This window comes from Syngnathoides biaculeatus, chromosome 9 (assembly GCF_019802595.1).
Source record: "Syngnathoides biaculeatus isolate LvHL_M chromosome 9, ASM1980259v1, whole genome shotgun sequence".
In the NCBI taxonomy this organism is placed as follows: Eukaryota; Metazoa; Chordata; class Actinopteri; order Syngnathiformes; family Syngnathidae; genus Syngnathoides; species Syngnathoides biaculeatus.
The window spans coordinates 22,354,511-22,367,749 of record NC_084648.1 but is presented as its reverse complement, the minus strand read 5'-3'; the positions used below and the strand labels follow the sequence as shown (position 1 = coordinate 22,367,749).

At 49.7% G+C, this 13,239-nt stretch overlaps 1 protein-coding gene and 1 long non-coding RNA gene across 7 annotated transcripts in view; one reads left to right on the top strand and one right to left on the bottom strand.

Moving 5' to 3' along the window:
* Positions 1 to 13,239, bottom strand: part of LOC133506635 (uncharacterized) — a 44,493-nt gene that overhangs the window by 30,965 nt on the left and 289 nt on the right. For 4 of the 6 annotated variants that reach the window (XR_009796559.1, XR_009796563.1, XR_009796561.1 and 1 more), the window contains exon 1: positions 13,129 to 13,228. The exons of 1 other annotated variant lie outside the window; for it this stretch is intronic. This is a non-coding gene — a long non-coding RNA (uncharacterized LOC133506635). Of the gene's footprint in view, positions 1 to 13,128; positions 13,229 to 13,239 lie in introns of those variants that run through there. One more of the 6 variants, XR_009796564.1, reaches the window with a different exon arrangement.
* Positions 12,899 to 13,239, top strand: part of ddt (D-dopachrome tautomerase) — a 28,881-nt gene continuing 28,540 nt past the window's right edge. Inside the window, exon 1 of the mRNA XM_061830970.1 lies at positions 12,899 to 13,166. The gene's annotated coding sequence lies outside the window, so the exon portion shown is untranslated. The remainder of the gene's footprint in view (positions 13,167 to 13,239) is intronic.

Below are 13,239 nucleotides of genomic sequence, written 5' to 3'. Positions count from 1 at the left end.
CCTTGACAGGTAACAGCAAACACCTTATCTAGATGGTGGGGCGTAAATATCAATTTATGACAAATAGTTAATATCCATTTGCCACAGTACACGCTTTTGAGCAATATTGAAAGAATAGAAGTATGATATCAACAGGCAAATCAGTTCCACATGCAGATCTCATCAGAAACAATAGGAGCAGTGTATGCAAGTTGTATGCAAATGTGCTACACACACACAGTAGATAGACTTAGTCTCAAGAAGAAATGATTTTGCGGATAGAAAGGTAAAGGAAGAAGTCTTCAAAACCATTTCTGAGGCTAAAAGAGACAGTGTCGCAACAACATTTAAATAACCAAACATCTATTAATGTGCAACAACAAAGCTCAATGCAAGAACAGAAAAATTCGCACAAACGAGGGGGAATAAATAAATAAAAAGATGGAGTTCATGTGAGCACAGAACAAAAACCCATTTTACAAAAAACATTATATAAATGGGAGGCCGTAATGAGCCATGCTTTTTACATGCCTCAACAGGAGGGAAATGAAGCGTAGATACATTATACAATTTAAGGGAAAAAGAAATTTGTAAAGCATGTCTGTGCTAAACATAACCCACAAGGCTCAGACCAAAAAGGGGGAGGTTTCTGACACCTACTTATCCCTTTCAAATAATATATAAATAGATTTTATTGAATTAGGTCAAAGTGAAGAAAAAAAAATACTCTATGGCCAGTACAGAAGCATTCTCTAAATGGATAGTTATTTCAAACAAAACACTTTGATGCTCTAACAGCAAATATGTTATGTAATGACATAATACTATATAATAATAATAATAATATATATATATATATATATATATATATATATATATATATATATAATTCCAAAAGCAATTTATAGTGACAATGGAACGTGTTTTGTAAATCAAAGGATAAAAGAAAAATGAAAGAAAAATGGACTAATAGGGAAAAATATTTCATATTGATTTAAAACACCTTTGCACTTATCTGCAAACAGATTAAAAAGTGTATGGAGGAAACAGACTATGGACAAAGTTTAGATTTTGTTAAATGCTACATCAACATTCTGACTATTTCAGGCCTAAAAAAACTGCATGAAACATTGTTGAGAAGGCCAATATGAAACTAATGATGATTTTAATTTAGCTGACTATATGAGGGAAAAAAATGTTAAAAGAAGTGGGACTCACACACACATCATCTGATAAGCATCTTCCAGGCTCTAAGCAGGAGGCCAAATTAGTGGGGCTGGGAGGCTGGGTGCTTGTGAGAGGTGTGAGGAAGGAACATTGGCACGCTCATAAATTACCAACCATCCCAACATTTTAAAAAATAAATAAATAAAATAGAAAACTAAATTTAGGTTAATTTGACACATTGTAAAAAGGTCATTTCAATCTAGGATCCATTTTGGTTAATTGAGCGGAAAGCTGACTCGAGGCTGGGTGTAGACTTAGAGTCTAAAAACCCTAAACCCAAAAGTCAGAGAAGACATTAAAAGACACCTAACCTATTAGGGACACCTAGATGAAATGCCTACCCTAAAAGTGGTTAAGTCCCAAATTAGGAGGCTGTGGCATGGTCGCAATCAAGATAACATTCTTATTGCTTATGACATATCTGTGGAGCATCGGAATGTTGTCCTACTATGAAAAACCTTTGACACTCCAAATCATTTTGAGCACCACCAAAGTACCTTTGCAACCACTTTTATGAAGAAGCAACTCTACCTCACCTTCCTTCTTTGCGAAGGCAAGAATAGTCTCAAGACCACAGAGATAACTACTAGTACCGTCATGTGCCTGGATTCCAGCCCGGGCTGGGCGTGGCCAGCTAATCTGAAGGCGCACACCTGCGCCTCATGACCACTGATTAGACCCAGTACATATAGGACCCAGGGGACGACTAGTCCTTGGCCAGATCGTCGCCTCTCATGCCTCGTTCCCGCACCTACCGTATGCCTGACGTCTACCTTCCGTGTACCGACCCAGACCTGTTCCCCGACCAAACTCGTAAGCCTGCTGCTAGTGCTACTTCTGCTTGTTTGGACTGACTCACTGATTACCGACCTTGGAACGAGTAAAAGCTTCCTCTGTACTGCCTGCTTGCCTCTGGAGTTGTGCATTTGGGTCCGCCCTCGAGTCTCGTTCGTGACAGAACAATCTGGCCACAACATGGACCCAGCCGACTCGGAAGCCATCTGCTGTTCGCTGCAAGTTCGGGGCAGATCCCTGGTTAAGCAGGGGGGCTGCCCTCCAGGTTACTAATCTGAGGCTCCATGAGATTTGTGCCCACCTGGAGCCGTGGCTAGCCTCCCAATCTGGCGCGTCTGCCACGCCAACGGTAGCCACTGCGCCTGTTGTTCCGGTTCCGCACGTTCCGCTCGCCACGGAGTTCCCCCGTGCCAGCATAACCCCAATCTCCTGACCAGAACAATTCTCAGGTGACTCAGGGAAGGTCAACCCCTTCCTCACCCAGTGCGGCCTCCATTTTGAACTGCAGGCGTTCGCCTTCCCCACAGACCGCTCCCGGATCGCCTTCGTCATTTCCCACATGACAGGAAGGGCGGAGGCATGTGCCATGGCAGAATGGAGTTGTAAGACTAAGACGTGTCATTCCTGGACGGCGTTCGTCTGTGCTCTAAACCAAGTGTTCCAGGATGCGGCGCCGGAACGCTTCGCTCATGACGCTTCGTCAAGGCCATCGTCGCGTCTCGGAATACGCAATCGAGTTTCGGATCCGGGCCGCTGATAGCCGATGGAACGAGGAAGCCCTCCACGACGCCTTCTTCCAGGGACTCTCTCCACAGATCCGCGGCCTCCTCATCGCCGTGGACCTCCCTCCTTCGCTGGACGCCCTCATCGCATTGGCCCTCAAGGTCGACCAGCAACTGGTCATGCAGGGGCAAATAGACGCAATGACCGGTGACCGAGAGACGGAGGTGCCCAGTACGACCGCTTCCCGCCTGCCCACTCTTCCCTCAACGGCAGAGCCCATGCATGCGGAGGGTCTCAACGGACCACCGGAGGAGCGTCTGCACTGCCGACAGGAGGGGCGCTGTTTCTACTGCGGTCATCTAGGACACTTAATCGCCCACTGCCCAGTTCGACCGAAGTGCCCTAACCTCAGGATCTCCACTCCGGTGAGTGTGCGGTATACCGTGGCTGAGTCAGGGCGGTCGCTTCTTCACCTCACCTTGGGAACACACTCCCGCTCATGTACTGTGACCGCGTTCGTCGACTCCGGTTCGGATGCGAACCTGATTAACCCCTGCGTGGTCGAGACGTTGGGTGCAGCGACCTTCCCTACGCAGTGGATCCGCAACGCCAACGCCGCTAACGGCAAGTTCCGCTGCTGGGTAACGCACCGCACACAGACTTTGCAAATGGGCTTTCCGGACGCTCACACGGAACACATTAGCTTTTACGTTTTCAATGCACGCAGCAGGGACATTATCTTGGGGAGCCCGTGGCTCAAAGATCACAATCCGCACATTGATTGGGCCACGGGTCAGATAAAGGCATGGGGCGATGATTGGCGCAAGCGGTGCTTGGCTGCCCGGGAGGACGGGGGGATCCAAGTCGCGCTGCTACGGCTAGAAGAACTGAGTACCGTCTCGGAGCTAGCCGCAGTGCCCTCCTGCTATCATGAATTGAAGGAGGTGTTCTCGGAAACTAAGGCGAAATCCCTGCCGCCGCATCTGCCATATGACTGCGCCATTGGGCTTCTCCCAGGCACTTCACCTCCTAGAGGGAAATCATTTTCATGAACAGGACCGAAGCACCAGGCCATGAGGGAGTACGTCAAGGTGTTGCTGGCCGCCAGTCTCATTCGCCCGTCGTCCTCACCAGCCGGTGCAGGGTTCTTCGTCAAGAAAAAGGACACTACGCTACGGCCCTGCATCGATTACCGAGGAATTAATGACATCACAGTTAAAAACAGGTATCATCTCCCTCTGATCGCTACGGCATTTGAACTTCTTCAGGGAGCCCGGATCTTCACCAAGTTGGACCTGCGCAGTGCTTACCATCTGGTGCGGATCCGGGAGGGAGACGAATGGGAGACGGCGTTCAACACCCCCACTGGACATTATGAGTATCTGGTGCTGCCATTCGGACTAATGAATGCCCCGGCCGTCTTTCAGAACTTTATCAACGACGGACTTCAGGAGTTTCTGAATAAAAATGTATTTGTGTACCTCGATGACATCCTGATCTTTTCGTCAGACCTGAACTCCCACATCCGACAGGTTAGAGAGGTGTTCCAGCGTCTGTTGCACCATCAGCTGTTTGTTAAGATGGAAAAATGTGAATTCCATCTGTTTTATTGAAAAGATCAGTGCTGGTCGGCGCTCAGGAGACAAAGACGACACTCAACAAAAGACCAACATTCCCAAATGCTAATTAGCCTCAATAACTGGCATATTTATTTCGACCAAATGCAAGTTCTCAAAACACAGTTGACATTGCGTGAAATCAATCATATGAGCCCCTTACCTATGCCGAGAAGGTGGAGAGCCAGTCACCCAGGTAGAGGTCCGCTTTGTCAACCAGCTGGGCGTCCGTACGAAACCCGCAGCAGACTCTACCTGTTTGTACTCTGCATCTTTCTATTATACTTTTCAGTTGCGTGCAAAAGGGCAGGTTTGTAGTCAATTTACTATTGACACCTAAGTGTGTCCTTCAGGCTCTGAGAAACATAACAGTCAAGATATCCCACAACAATGTTCGTCTTTGAACAAGATAGAATGCGAAAAACAAGTGAGATATGCATGTGAACGAGATAAAACAAGTGAGAGTGAAACGGTCAAGACGTCTTGACCAGAAAAACAAGTGAGATATAAAAACAGGTGAGTGAAAAACAATTTATATAACCATGGTTGCACAATACATTCGGGTATTCGACGGTTAAGGGAAGCATCACTATAAACACTCCTTTCACCATCGAGCTTCTGTGTCCTTAATGGGCTTCATTCTGGCGGAGGGGGAGATATGAATGGATCCTGGGAAAGTCGACGCGGTGCTGCAGTGGCCCACTCCTGCCAGCAGGAAGGACGTGCAGAGGTTCATCGGCTTCGCGAACTTCTACAGGAAGTTTATACGAAACTTAAGTTCCGTTGCCGCCCCTCTGCACGCTCTTACATCCCCACACAACACCTTCGAGTGGACCAGGACCTGTCAGGAGGCTTTTGATAAGCTCAAGGCAAGTTTCACCACTGCACCTATCCCTATAGTGCCGGACCCGGATCACCAATTCGTGGTCGAGGTAGACGCATCGGACTCAGGGATCGGAGCCATCTTATCTCAAAGGAACCCCAAAGACGGAAGGCCCCACCCATGCGCCTTCCTGTCAAAGAAGCTGACCACGGCAGAACGGAATTTCGACATAGGAGACCACGAGCTGCTGGCGGTCAAGACGGCAATGAAGGAGTGGTGGCACTGGCTGGAGGGTTCGCAAGTCCCGTTCGTGGTCCTCACTGATCATAAGAACCTCAAACTGAGGACCGCAAAGCGGCTGAACGCCCGTCAGGCAAGGTGGGCCCTATTCTTAACCCGTTTCCATTTCACCTTGTCTTTCCGCCCAGGCTCCAAGAATGGCAAGCTTGACGCTCTCCCGCGGATCCACGAGGGGGATCGCGAGGAATCTGCGCCCGCCTTGATCCTACCAGAGGCATGCTTCATATCCGGCTTCACCTGGGCGGTTGAGACTCGGGTGAAGGAGGCCCTGAGGGAGATGCCAGGCCCCGCTGGTTGTCCGTCCGATCGCCTCTTCATCGTGCTGTCACTGCAGTGAGACATCATCAACTGGGCTCACACCAACAAGATGGTATGGCGAAGACATGCTCTGTAATCGGACAACGGTTCTGGTGGCCCAACCTAAGTAAGGACGTGAGATTGTTCGTCAACGCCTGCCCGGTGTCTGCGGCCTGTTGGAGAGCTGTGGCCTCTGTCCATTCCCTCCCGTCCGTGGTCCCATAGCGCACTGGACTTCGTCACAGAGCTACCGCCCACCCAAGGGGACACAGTGGTTCTGTCCATAGTGGACCGGTCCTCGAAAATGGTCCACTTCGTGCCGGCCCCGAAGATCCCATCAGCTAAGCAGACTGCCCAGTTGTTGTTAGACGAGGTCGTTTGCTACCACGGGTTCCCACGGGACATCGTTTCGGACAGAGGCCCACAATTCGTCGCCCGGTCCTGGAAAGAATTCTGCGCCCTCATTGGCGCCTCGGCGAGTCTGACATCGGGCCATCACCCGGAGTCCAACGGCCAGACAGGAGGAGAGGTGCACCAGAGCTCAAGGTGGGACAGCGAGTGTGGCTCTCCATCAAAGATCTGCCGCTGCGGATGGAATCTCGCAAACTTGTTCCCAGGTTCGTTGGTCCATTCCCGGTCAGCAAAATCGTTAACCCTGTCGCCGTCTCACTTAAATTACTCAGGTTGAGGAGGGTTCACCCAACATTCCACGTCAGCAGACTGCGCCCGCCTCACCCACACAAATCCTTGTCTGATTAGCAAATGGACAACACTTTATTTGTTGATTAAATTTACAAGGTCATATTTAAGCAAATAATGAAAGTACAATAAAAGCAAAATAGTCCTCAGTGTCCAAACACAGCAAACAGTGTATCCATAGGTCATGTAATATTACCCTATTTTGACAATGTGATGTTAAATCCTCTCTCATTTAATAGTCTTTTGAGAAGATTTTTATCGACAATTATGAATTTTCAGGGACGATGCCATTTTTGCGAGTCACATGATCTATGTGGGCGTGTGACATGTATCGTGCCGTTCCAAACGTTGGATTACATGGAACACCATTATGCCCAGCGCTGATTTCTCGGATTTATCCTCATCTGATAAAGAAAGAACAGTATCAGTTGATCGGGAAGACGGAGGAATACTTCCATACAGATTTGAACCTGTGGCTGTAATTAATCTTGAATATTCGGATGGTTCTTCGGGCAGTATGACGCGGAGTCTGCTGAGCGAGCTTAGCGGCGGGCAGCAAGCCGAGCTTTCAGGTGGCGGAGGCCTTAAGATAAGCTAGGCTAATGGCCTCCGCCACCACCGAATGTGGGCAACGAGCTCTGGCGGAAGCCCGAGAGCTGAGCTTCGATGTCCGGGGAAGCCTTTAGCCGAACTTCGGTGGCGGCGGAGGCCTTTAGCCTAGCCTGGGTGTCCGGGGCTAACGAAGCGAATGGAGGCCGTTAGCCCCAGATGCCGTAGCTAGGCTAAAGGTCTCCGCCACCATCGAAGCTTGGCCGAAGGCCTCTCCGCCATCCCAGAAGCCTAGCTAAAGGCCTCGACCACCTGAAAGCTTGGCTCATTCCTGTCCGAAGAACCATCCGGGGCTGCCATCCCTGAGCTCCCGGGGGCCTTTTTTTACGTACTTAGGGTTAGGGTTACCGCGTGTCACCCTCCGAGTAGTCAGACTCCGTGTCATTCTGCCTGAAGAACCATCCGAATATTCAACATTAAATCAGGGTTCATACTCAGTCTGACCCAAAAATTTAAGTGCTTTTTAAGGGCATTCTTGGGGGCTGACACAAAAAATTTAGGGCCGACACGAAAAATTTTGTGCCATCATGGCAAATCAAGAGTAAGGAAAAATGACTCACTCAATGGTGCCATCAACCATTCTTGGTTCATCGAAGGTTCCAGTACCTCAGTACCTGTGACAGAGATCACCTGTCGCCACTTCTGGTAGTTCTCATTGATATGACCATTGTCAATGTCTTCACATAATTACTTCACATAACAGTCTACAGAAAAACAGATTCTAACTACAATTGTAACTATATACACATATTTACAAATGTCTTCTACTGATGTCTGTCTCAGCACCCTTACTCTAGCTCATTGATCCTACCAAGTGCCTCCTCTATTACTGCAGAGGTGTCAAAGTGGCTCTCTTGTCCTTTTCTCTGCCTCTGAGTGCATTGGCCTCGGTGATAAACCTCAGATTCCTCTTTTCTTCTGCCGCCTCACACAGCCTGTCAGCCCTCTCAATAAGCGTAGATATGTCAGTCTCTATTCTGGCTTTTTTTACTTTGAGGCTGTCTATCTCTGCCTTAGCTGCCTTCCTCTTATCTGCCTGTGTTGATGCATTCTTCTTCTTTTCCTCCTCCAGATGTTTGACGTAAATACTTCTGGCAGAAGATGCAGCAAAAACAGCATTTTTGTGATAGGCACCATGTCAGGCCCTCCATATTAATGGACCACCTCCACTATTTGCCTCAGAGCGATCAGTGACTCCTTGCTTAGGTTGTCCTCAGTGACCTCCTTGTTTGTGGAGAAGCCTCTTCCCACAGATGCCTGTCCATGGGACAGGAGCAACAGGTGCTTTATGACACCCCATAGGTCCTGGAACTGCTCGCTTTCCTGCTGATGCAGAGTGGAGTGGAAGAGCGTGTCCAGCCTGTCCTTAGAGATGTTGAAATCAGAGAAAGCGACCCTAATCTCCTTATCTTCTTGGATCTTTTCACTCAGTCTGGAATACTGGAACAGAATCCTGTCGCAATTGGTTTCCTCCACCCTTCTGTGATCCACCATGATGTTTAAGGTTTTTTGGAATTTTTTGATGTTCTCCTTCTCATCTTTCATGGCAATCTGCCGAGGGTCCATCCAGCTTAGTCGGCGGACTAAACTGTATATGATGGGGGCCTTCTCTAGCAACTTTTCCATCATGTTTACCAAGAAAGTTTGGCAGGTCATTCTAAATTCCTGCTTTACGCGGTCAGTTGCAATGCCAGATTTCAGAAGCAGTCTCTCAGCAGCAAAGCCTATCCCTACTTTCGATAAATCCACCCAGTGTGACTTGTCACCCACATTAATGTTGACAAGGCTGGTGAAGGAGGCTGCCTTTTCTTTAAGGACTTCAGGCTTGATGAACTTTTCCATCAGAGTCTTGATGAGGGTGCCCATGTCCTTTGCGATGAAGGGAAGCATAGGCTTGTCAGTCTGGTACAATTCCAGGAATGGTTCCACCAGCCTTCTGCACATGAGAAAGAAGTGAAGCTTTGCAACAAAGATGGGGTCCTGTGCTGCTTTCTGAACAACAGTGAAGGAGCTGTTGGTTGGGCAGGTCACCTTCGTCGTCCTTGCTGCCTCGCAATAATCTCGTATGTGTGTCATCAGGATGATGGCTCTCTCTGACACATTCATGTTTTCAAGCCATCTGTGCTTGCAGAACATGAGAGGGAGAGTGTTGGATCCAGTGACTTGCTTAAAGTCCTCGCGCCTGGTAGGTGCATCGCGAAACAAGGCTGGACAGAAAATCTTCCACCCCCCATCCACCTGCCTCGCAATCCATTGGAAATTCATTATGGAGGATGTGTAGACCGCAGCTTCCGGTCTGCAACATGCGGCGGGTGGTCATCTTTTCTATTATCTATGAGCCATCGCCATCCTGTGTTGCTGTCGACCGTGTGCCACTCAGGCGACGAAGCAGGAACGGGAGCCGACCGTGGACCCGTCACCAACGAAGCAGGAACAGGGGGCAGCCGGGGACCGGTCGCCGCCTGCTCCTGGACAGGAACGTGAGGCGGCTGGGGAACCTTCGCCGCCGTCTGCTGGACAGCAACGTGAGGTGGCGGTGAGGCGGCGGCGGAGCCATCACCACCTCCTGGACGGGAACGTGAGGCGGCTGGGGAACTCTCGCCGCCGTCTGCTGGACACCAACGTGAGGCGGCGGCACCATTGCCACCTCTTGGACGGGAATGTGAGGCGGCGGAGCCATCACCACCTCTTGGACGGGAACGTGCGTGCGTGCCATTCGCCGTAGAAGCAGGAGCGGGGGGCGACCGCGGACCAGTCGCCGACGAAGCAGGAGCGTGGAGTGGCCGCGGAACAGTCGCCACCGGTACTCCCAGACATGGACGAGAAGCGGCTGCGGAGACGTCGCCACCTCTTGGACAGCAACGTGAGGCTGCGGCGATCGGTCTCCACTGCCACGTGAGCTCTGCTCGGCAGGGGATTAGTGGCCACCGCAGCGTGAACCTGCAGTGAAACAACCAAAACCACGGTGTGGGCGTGGCTAGGTGGCGGATTTGTTCCCACTGCAATGTGCGCTTGGCTTGGTAGCGGATCAGTTACCACTTCAGCGTGAACGAGAGGAGGCAGAGAGTCAGTTAAAACTGCAACGTGGGCGTGTCTCGGGAGCGGATCAGTTGCCACTGCCGCGTGAGCATAAGTCAGCAACGAGTCCGTTGAAACTGCAACGTGGGCGCGTCTCGGGGGCGGATCCGTTGCGACAGCGACATGAGCCTTGCTTGGTAGCGGGTCCGTTCCTACTGCGATGTCAGCATAGCTCAGCTGGTTCGCTAATCCTTGCCAGATATGGGCCATGAGAGCTGGCAGTTCGGCGCGCTGCTGCTCTAACTCCGCCCGCATATTGCGGTAAACACGTCATGATTTGGCGGCCCCTCCTCCCTCTGGGTTGGAAGCTTCGCCACCAGCTGCGGGTCTGCCGGTTTAACTGTTGCCGGTCAGGAGTGGGTGGACGAGGACGGGGTCTTTGTTGCCGCGCAGCAGGAGGCACAAGGGAGCGCCCGGCCTGGGCGTCTCCTCTGGCCGCCACGAGGAGGTCCCGGGTAGATGGCCAAGTGGGTTCCCACAAACGGATTAGGGAACTCGGACCTACCGGGCGAAGACACTCGGGAGCTGGAGACGTGGGGAGGTGAAACAAACTGGGATTAAAGATCGGAGGAAGAGATTCATAATCGAAATAATCTGAGTCGTAGTCAGGCAGCCGGTCATATAAATCAAGGTCCTCCTCATAGTCCGAAATATCAGAGTCAAAAATACTGAGATGCTGGACAGGTCGTGGCCGGGATGTATTCATAGCTCGTCAGCGGAGCATATGACACAGAAGCGGAGGACGTCATGGAGCCTACCCGGATCGGACAGGCTTGGTCCTCCGGCAGTCGGTCTACCTTTCGCCTTTCCTTCTGGGTCCTGTTTTGGCCAGATTGTTCTGTCACGACCCATCGAAACGGAGGTAGAACCCAAATGCAGGAGTCGGGAGACCCAGATACAATTCAAGAAAAACGTTTGTTTCACGGTCGGGGATCGGGCAGGCAGTCAGGTGCAGCAGCGGTAGTCAGGACGTCGGGCGTAGAGAGGTCCGCGGGCAGGCAGGAGTCGGTACACGGGAGATCGATCAAGGAAGGCAGAAGTGTCAAAGGAGTCAGGCTTACGGGTTCGGTCGGAGAACAGGCGGAGATCGGTACACACGGGAATACGATCAGAGATACGGGAGTGCTGGAACGGGGCATGAACCGCAACAACCTGGCGCCGGACCAGTTTTTCCCCCATGGTCCTATACATACCAGGGCCAATCAGCCAGCATGAGGCGCAGGTGTGCGCCTCCCAATCAGCGCAGCCACGCAGGCACTCACACAACCAGGGCTGGACCGGCAGGATCATGACAACTCATCAAAGAGGAGGACATACTCTGATTCAGCCTTCACTTTCTTCCTCAGGAGAAATGAAAGGTGGGCAGCAATGCCAAATGTAGCCAGGTACGAAGTCTTCCTTTCCCTACTGGGGTAGTTTTTAGCAATGTCTGGAAACATGACTGCAAACACTTTTGAATTATTTTCACAAGATTTGGAACTGTAATGGTTGCAGATCACTTTTAAAGTCCACACGATCTCTGCCTTTAATGAGTCCATTTTCGTGTATTGAAGTACGTTCATAAAGCCTGACTTCTGGCTGGTTGAAGTCGATGACTGGACAACTGTAGGTGAACATGCACTACCAGTACCACTCCCTGAAGTTGATGCTTCACTATCTTGATATTTTGACTGAAACAGATTCATAAGAACGGAAGATGAGACAGTCTTCGCCAAATAAGCGTGTCTCCTGTTTTTCCGGTGCGACTCCAGTGTTTTGACGCCCATCTTTCCAAGCTGGTAACTGTTTGCACTGATGGCAATAGAACATGTGGCATGGCATAGAACTTTTGGATCTCGACGAACCCAGCTCCCAAACTCAGTACTTTTAACCCAAGCATCTTGAAAAATCCACTTCCCCATGATACAAGTTGGATCGATCAAAGAACTACGCTGCTTCATAACGAAGATGAAGTGAAATGGCTACTCACGGAAACAAAAAATGGAATATCGACGACAAGATGGCGACTAGTTGTCAACACAGAGTGACTTCTGTTGACAATTTCCGGCTGTTTTGGACGCCAGACGGATCTATATATATATATTTTTTTTTTTAAAAAGATGTTTTTTTTTCTGGGAGAATTTTGGCGGTAGAGGTCCTCCCTTTGATTTTTTTAAATGTAAGACCTTTTTAAGGGCTTGACCGTTTTTCGGTGAATTTTAAGGACTTTTAGGGGCCCCTAAATGCACCTTCGGAAATTTAGGGGTTTTTAGGGACTTCTAGGGCCGCATGCGAACCTTGTTAATTACAGCCACAGGTTCAAATCTGTGTGGGGGTATTCCTCTGTCTTCCCGATCAACCGAAACTGCTATTTCTTCATCAGATGAGGATAAATCCGAGAAGTCTGCTCTGGGCATAATGCTGTCCCATGTAATCCAGCGTTTGGAACGCCACAGTACACGTCACATACGGCCACGTAGATCATGTGACTTGCCAAAATGGCAGCGCCCCTGAAAATTCGTCATTGGCGATAAAAATCTTCTCAAAACACTATGAAATGAGAGAGGATTGAACATCACATTGTCAAAATAGGGTACATATTACATGACCTATGGATACACTGTTCGCAGAGCACTGGATTTCCCCTTTAAGATAGGCAGCAGCTGCCTGTACGGCTCAGGCGAGCCAAGCAAATCACGCTGACGTCATCATCCTGGAAGAAGTAAAACCTCCAATTCCATCGACCCAGGCAACATAATAGCCTACCACATGACCACCAATCTGTGCTCACGATTTACTACAATGTCTGAAATTAAACCTATGGCTCCCTAGGATTTCCAGCTAGCAACGCTAGCTCTTAGTCGTAGCATCATCTGTTTCTGTTTCTGGTTGCGACTAAGAGACTTTTTCCATAACCTTAGTCTCTGCTCAGTGAGAATTCGCGTTTCATACCTTGACTACTGATAACTTTAGGCATTTTGAAGAACTAACATCTTTGTTCACCTCAGGTCTGTTTGAGCAACCCACGGCACCACAAAAAGGTATCTTTTTAAAAGCTCTTCTCAATGTAGAGTAACGAACTGAGGGAAATAAAATGGCCGCCGTCATCTTTTT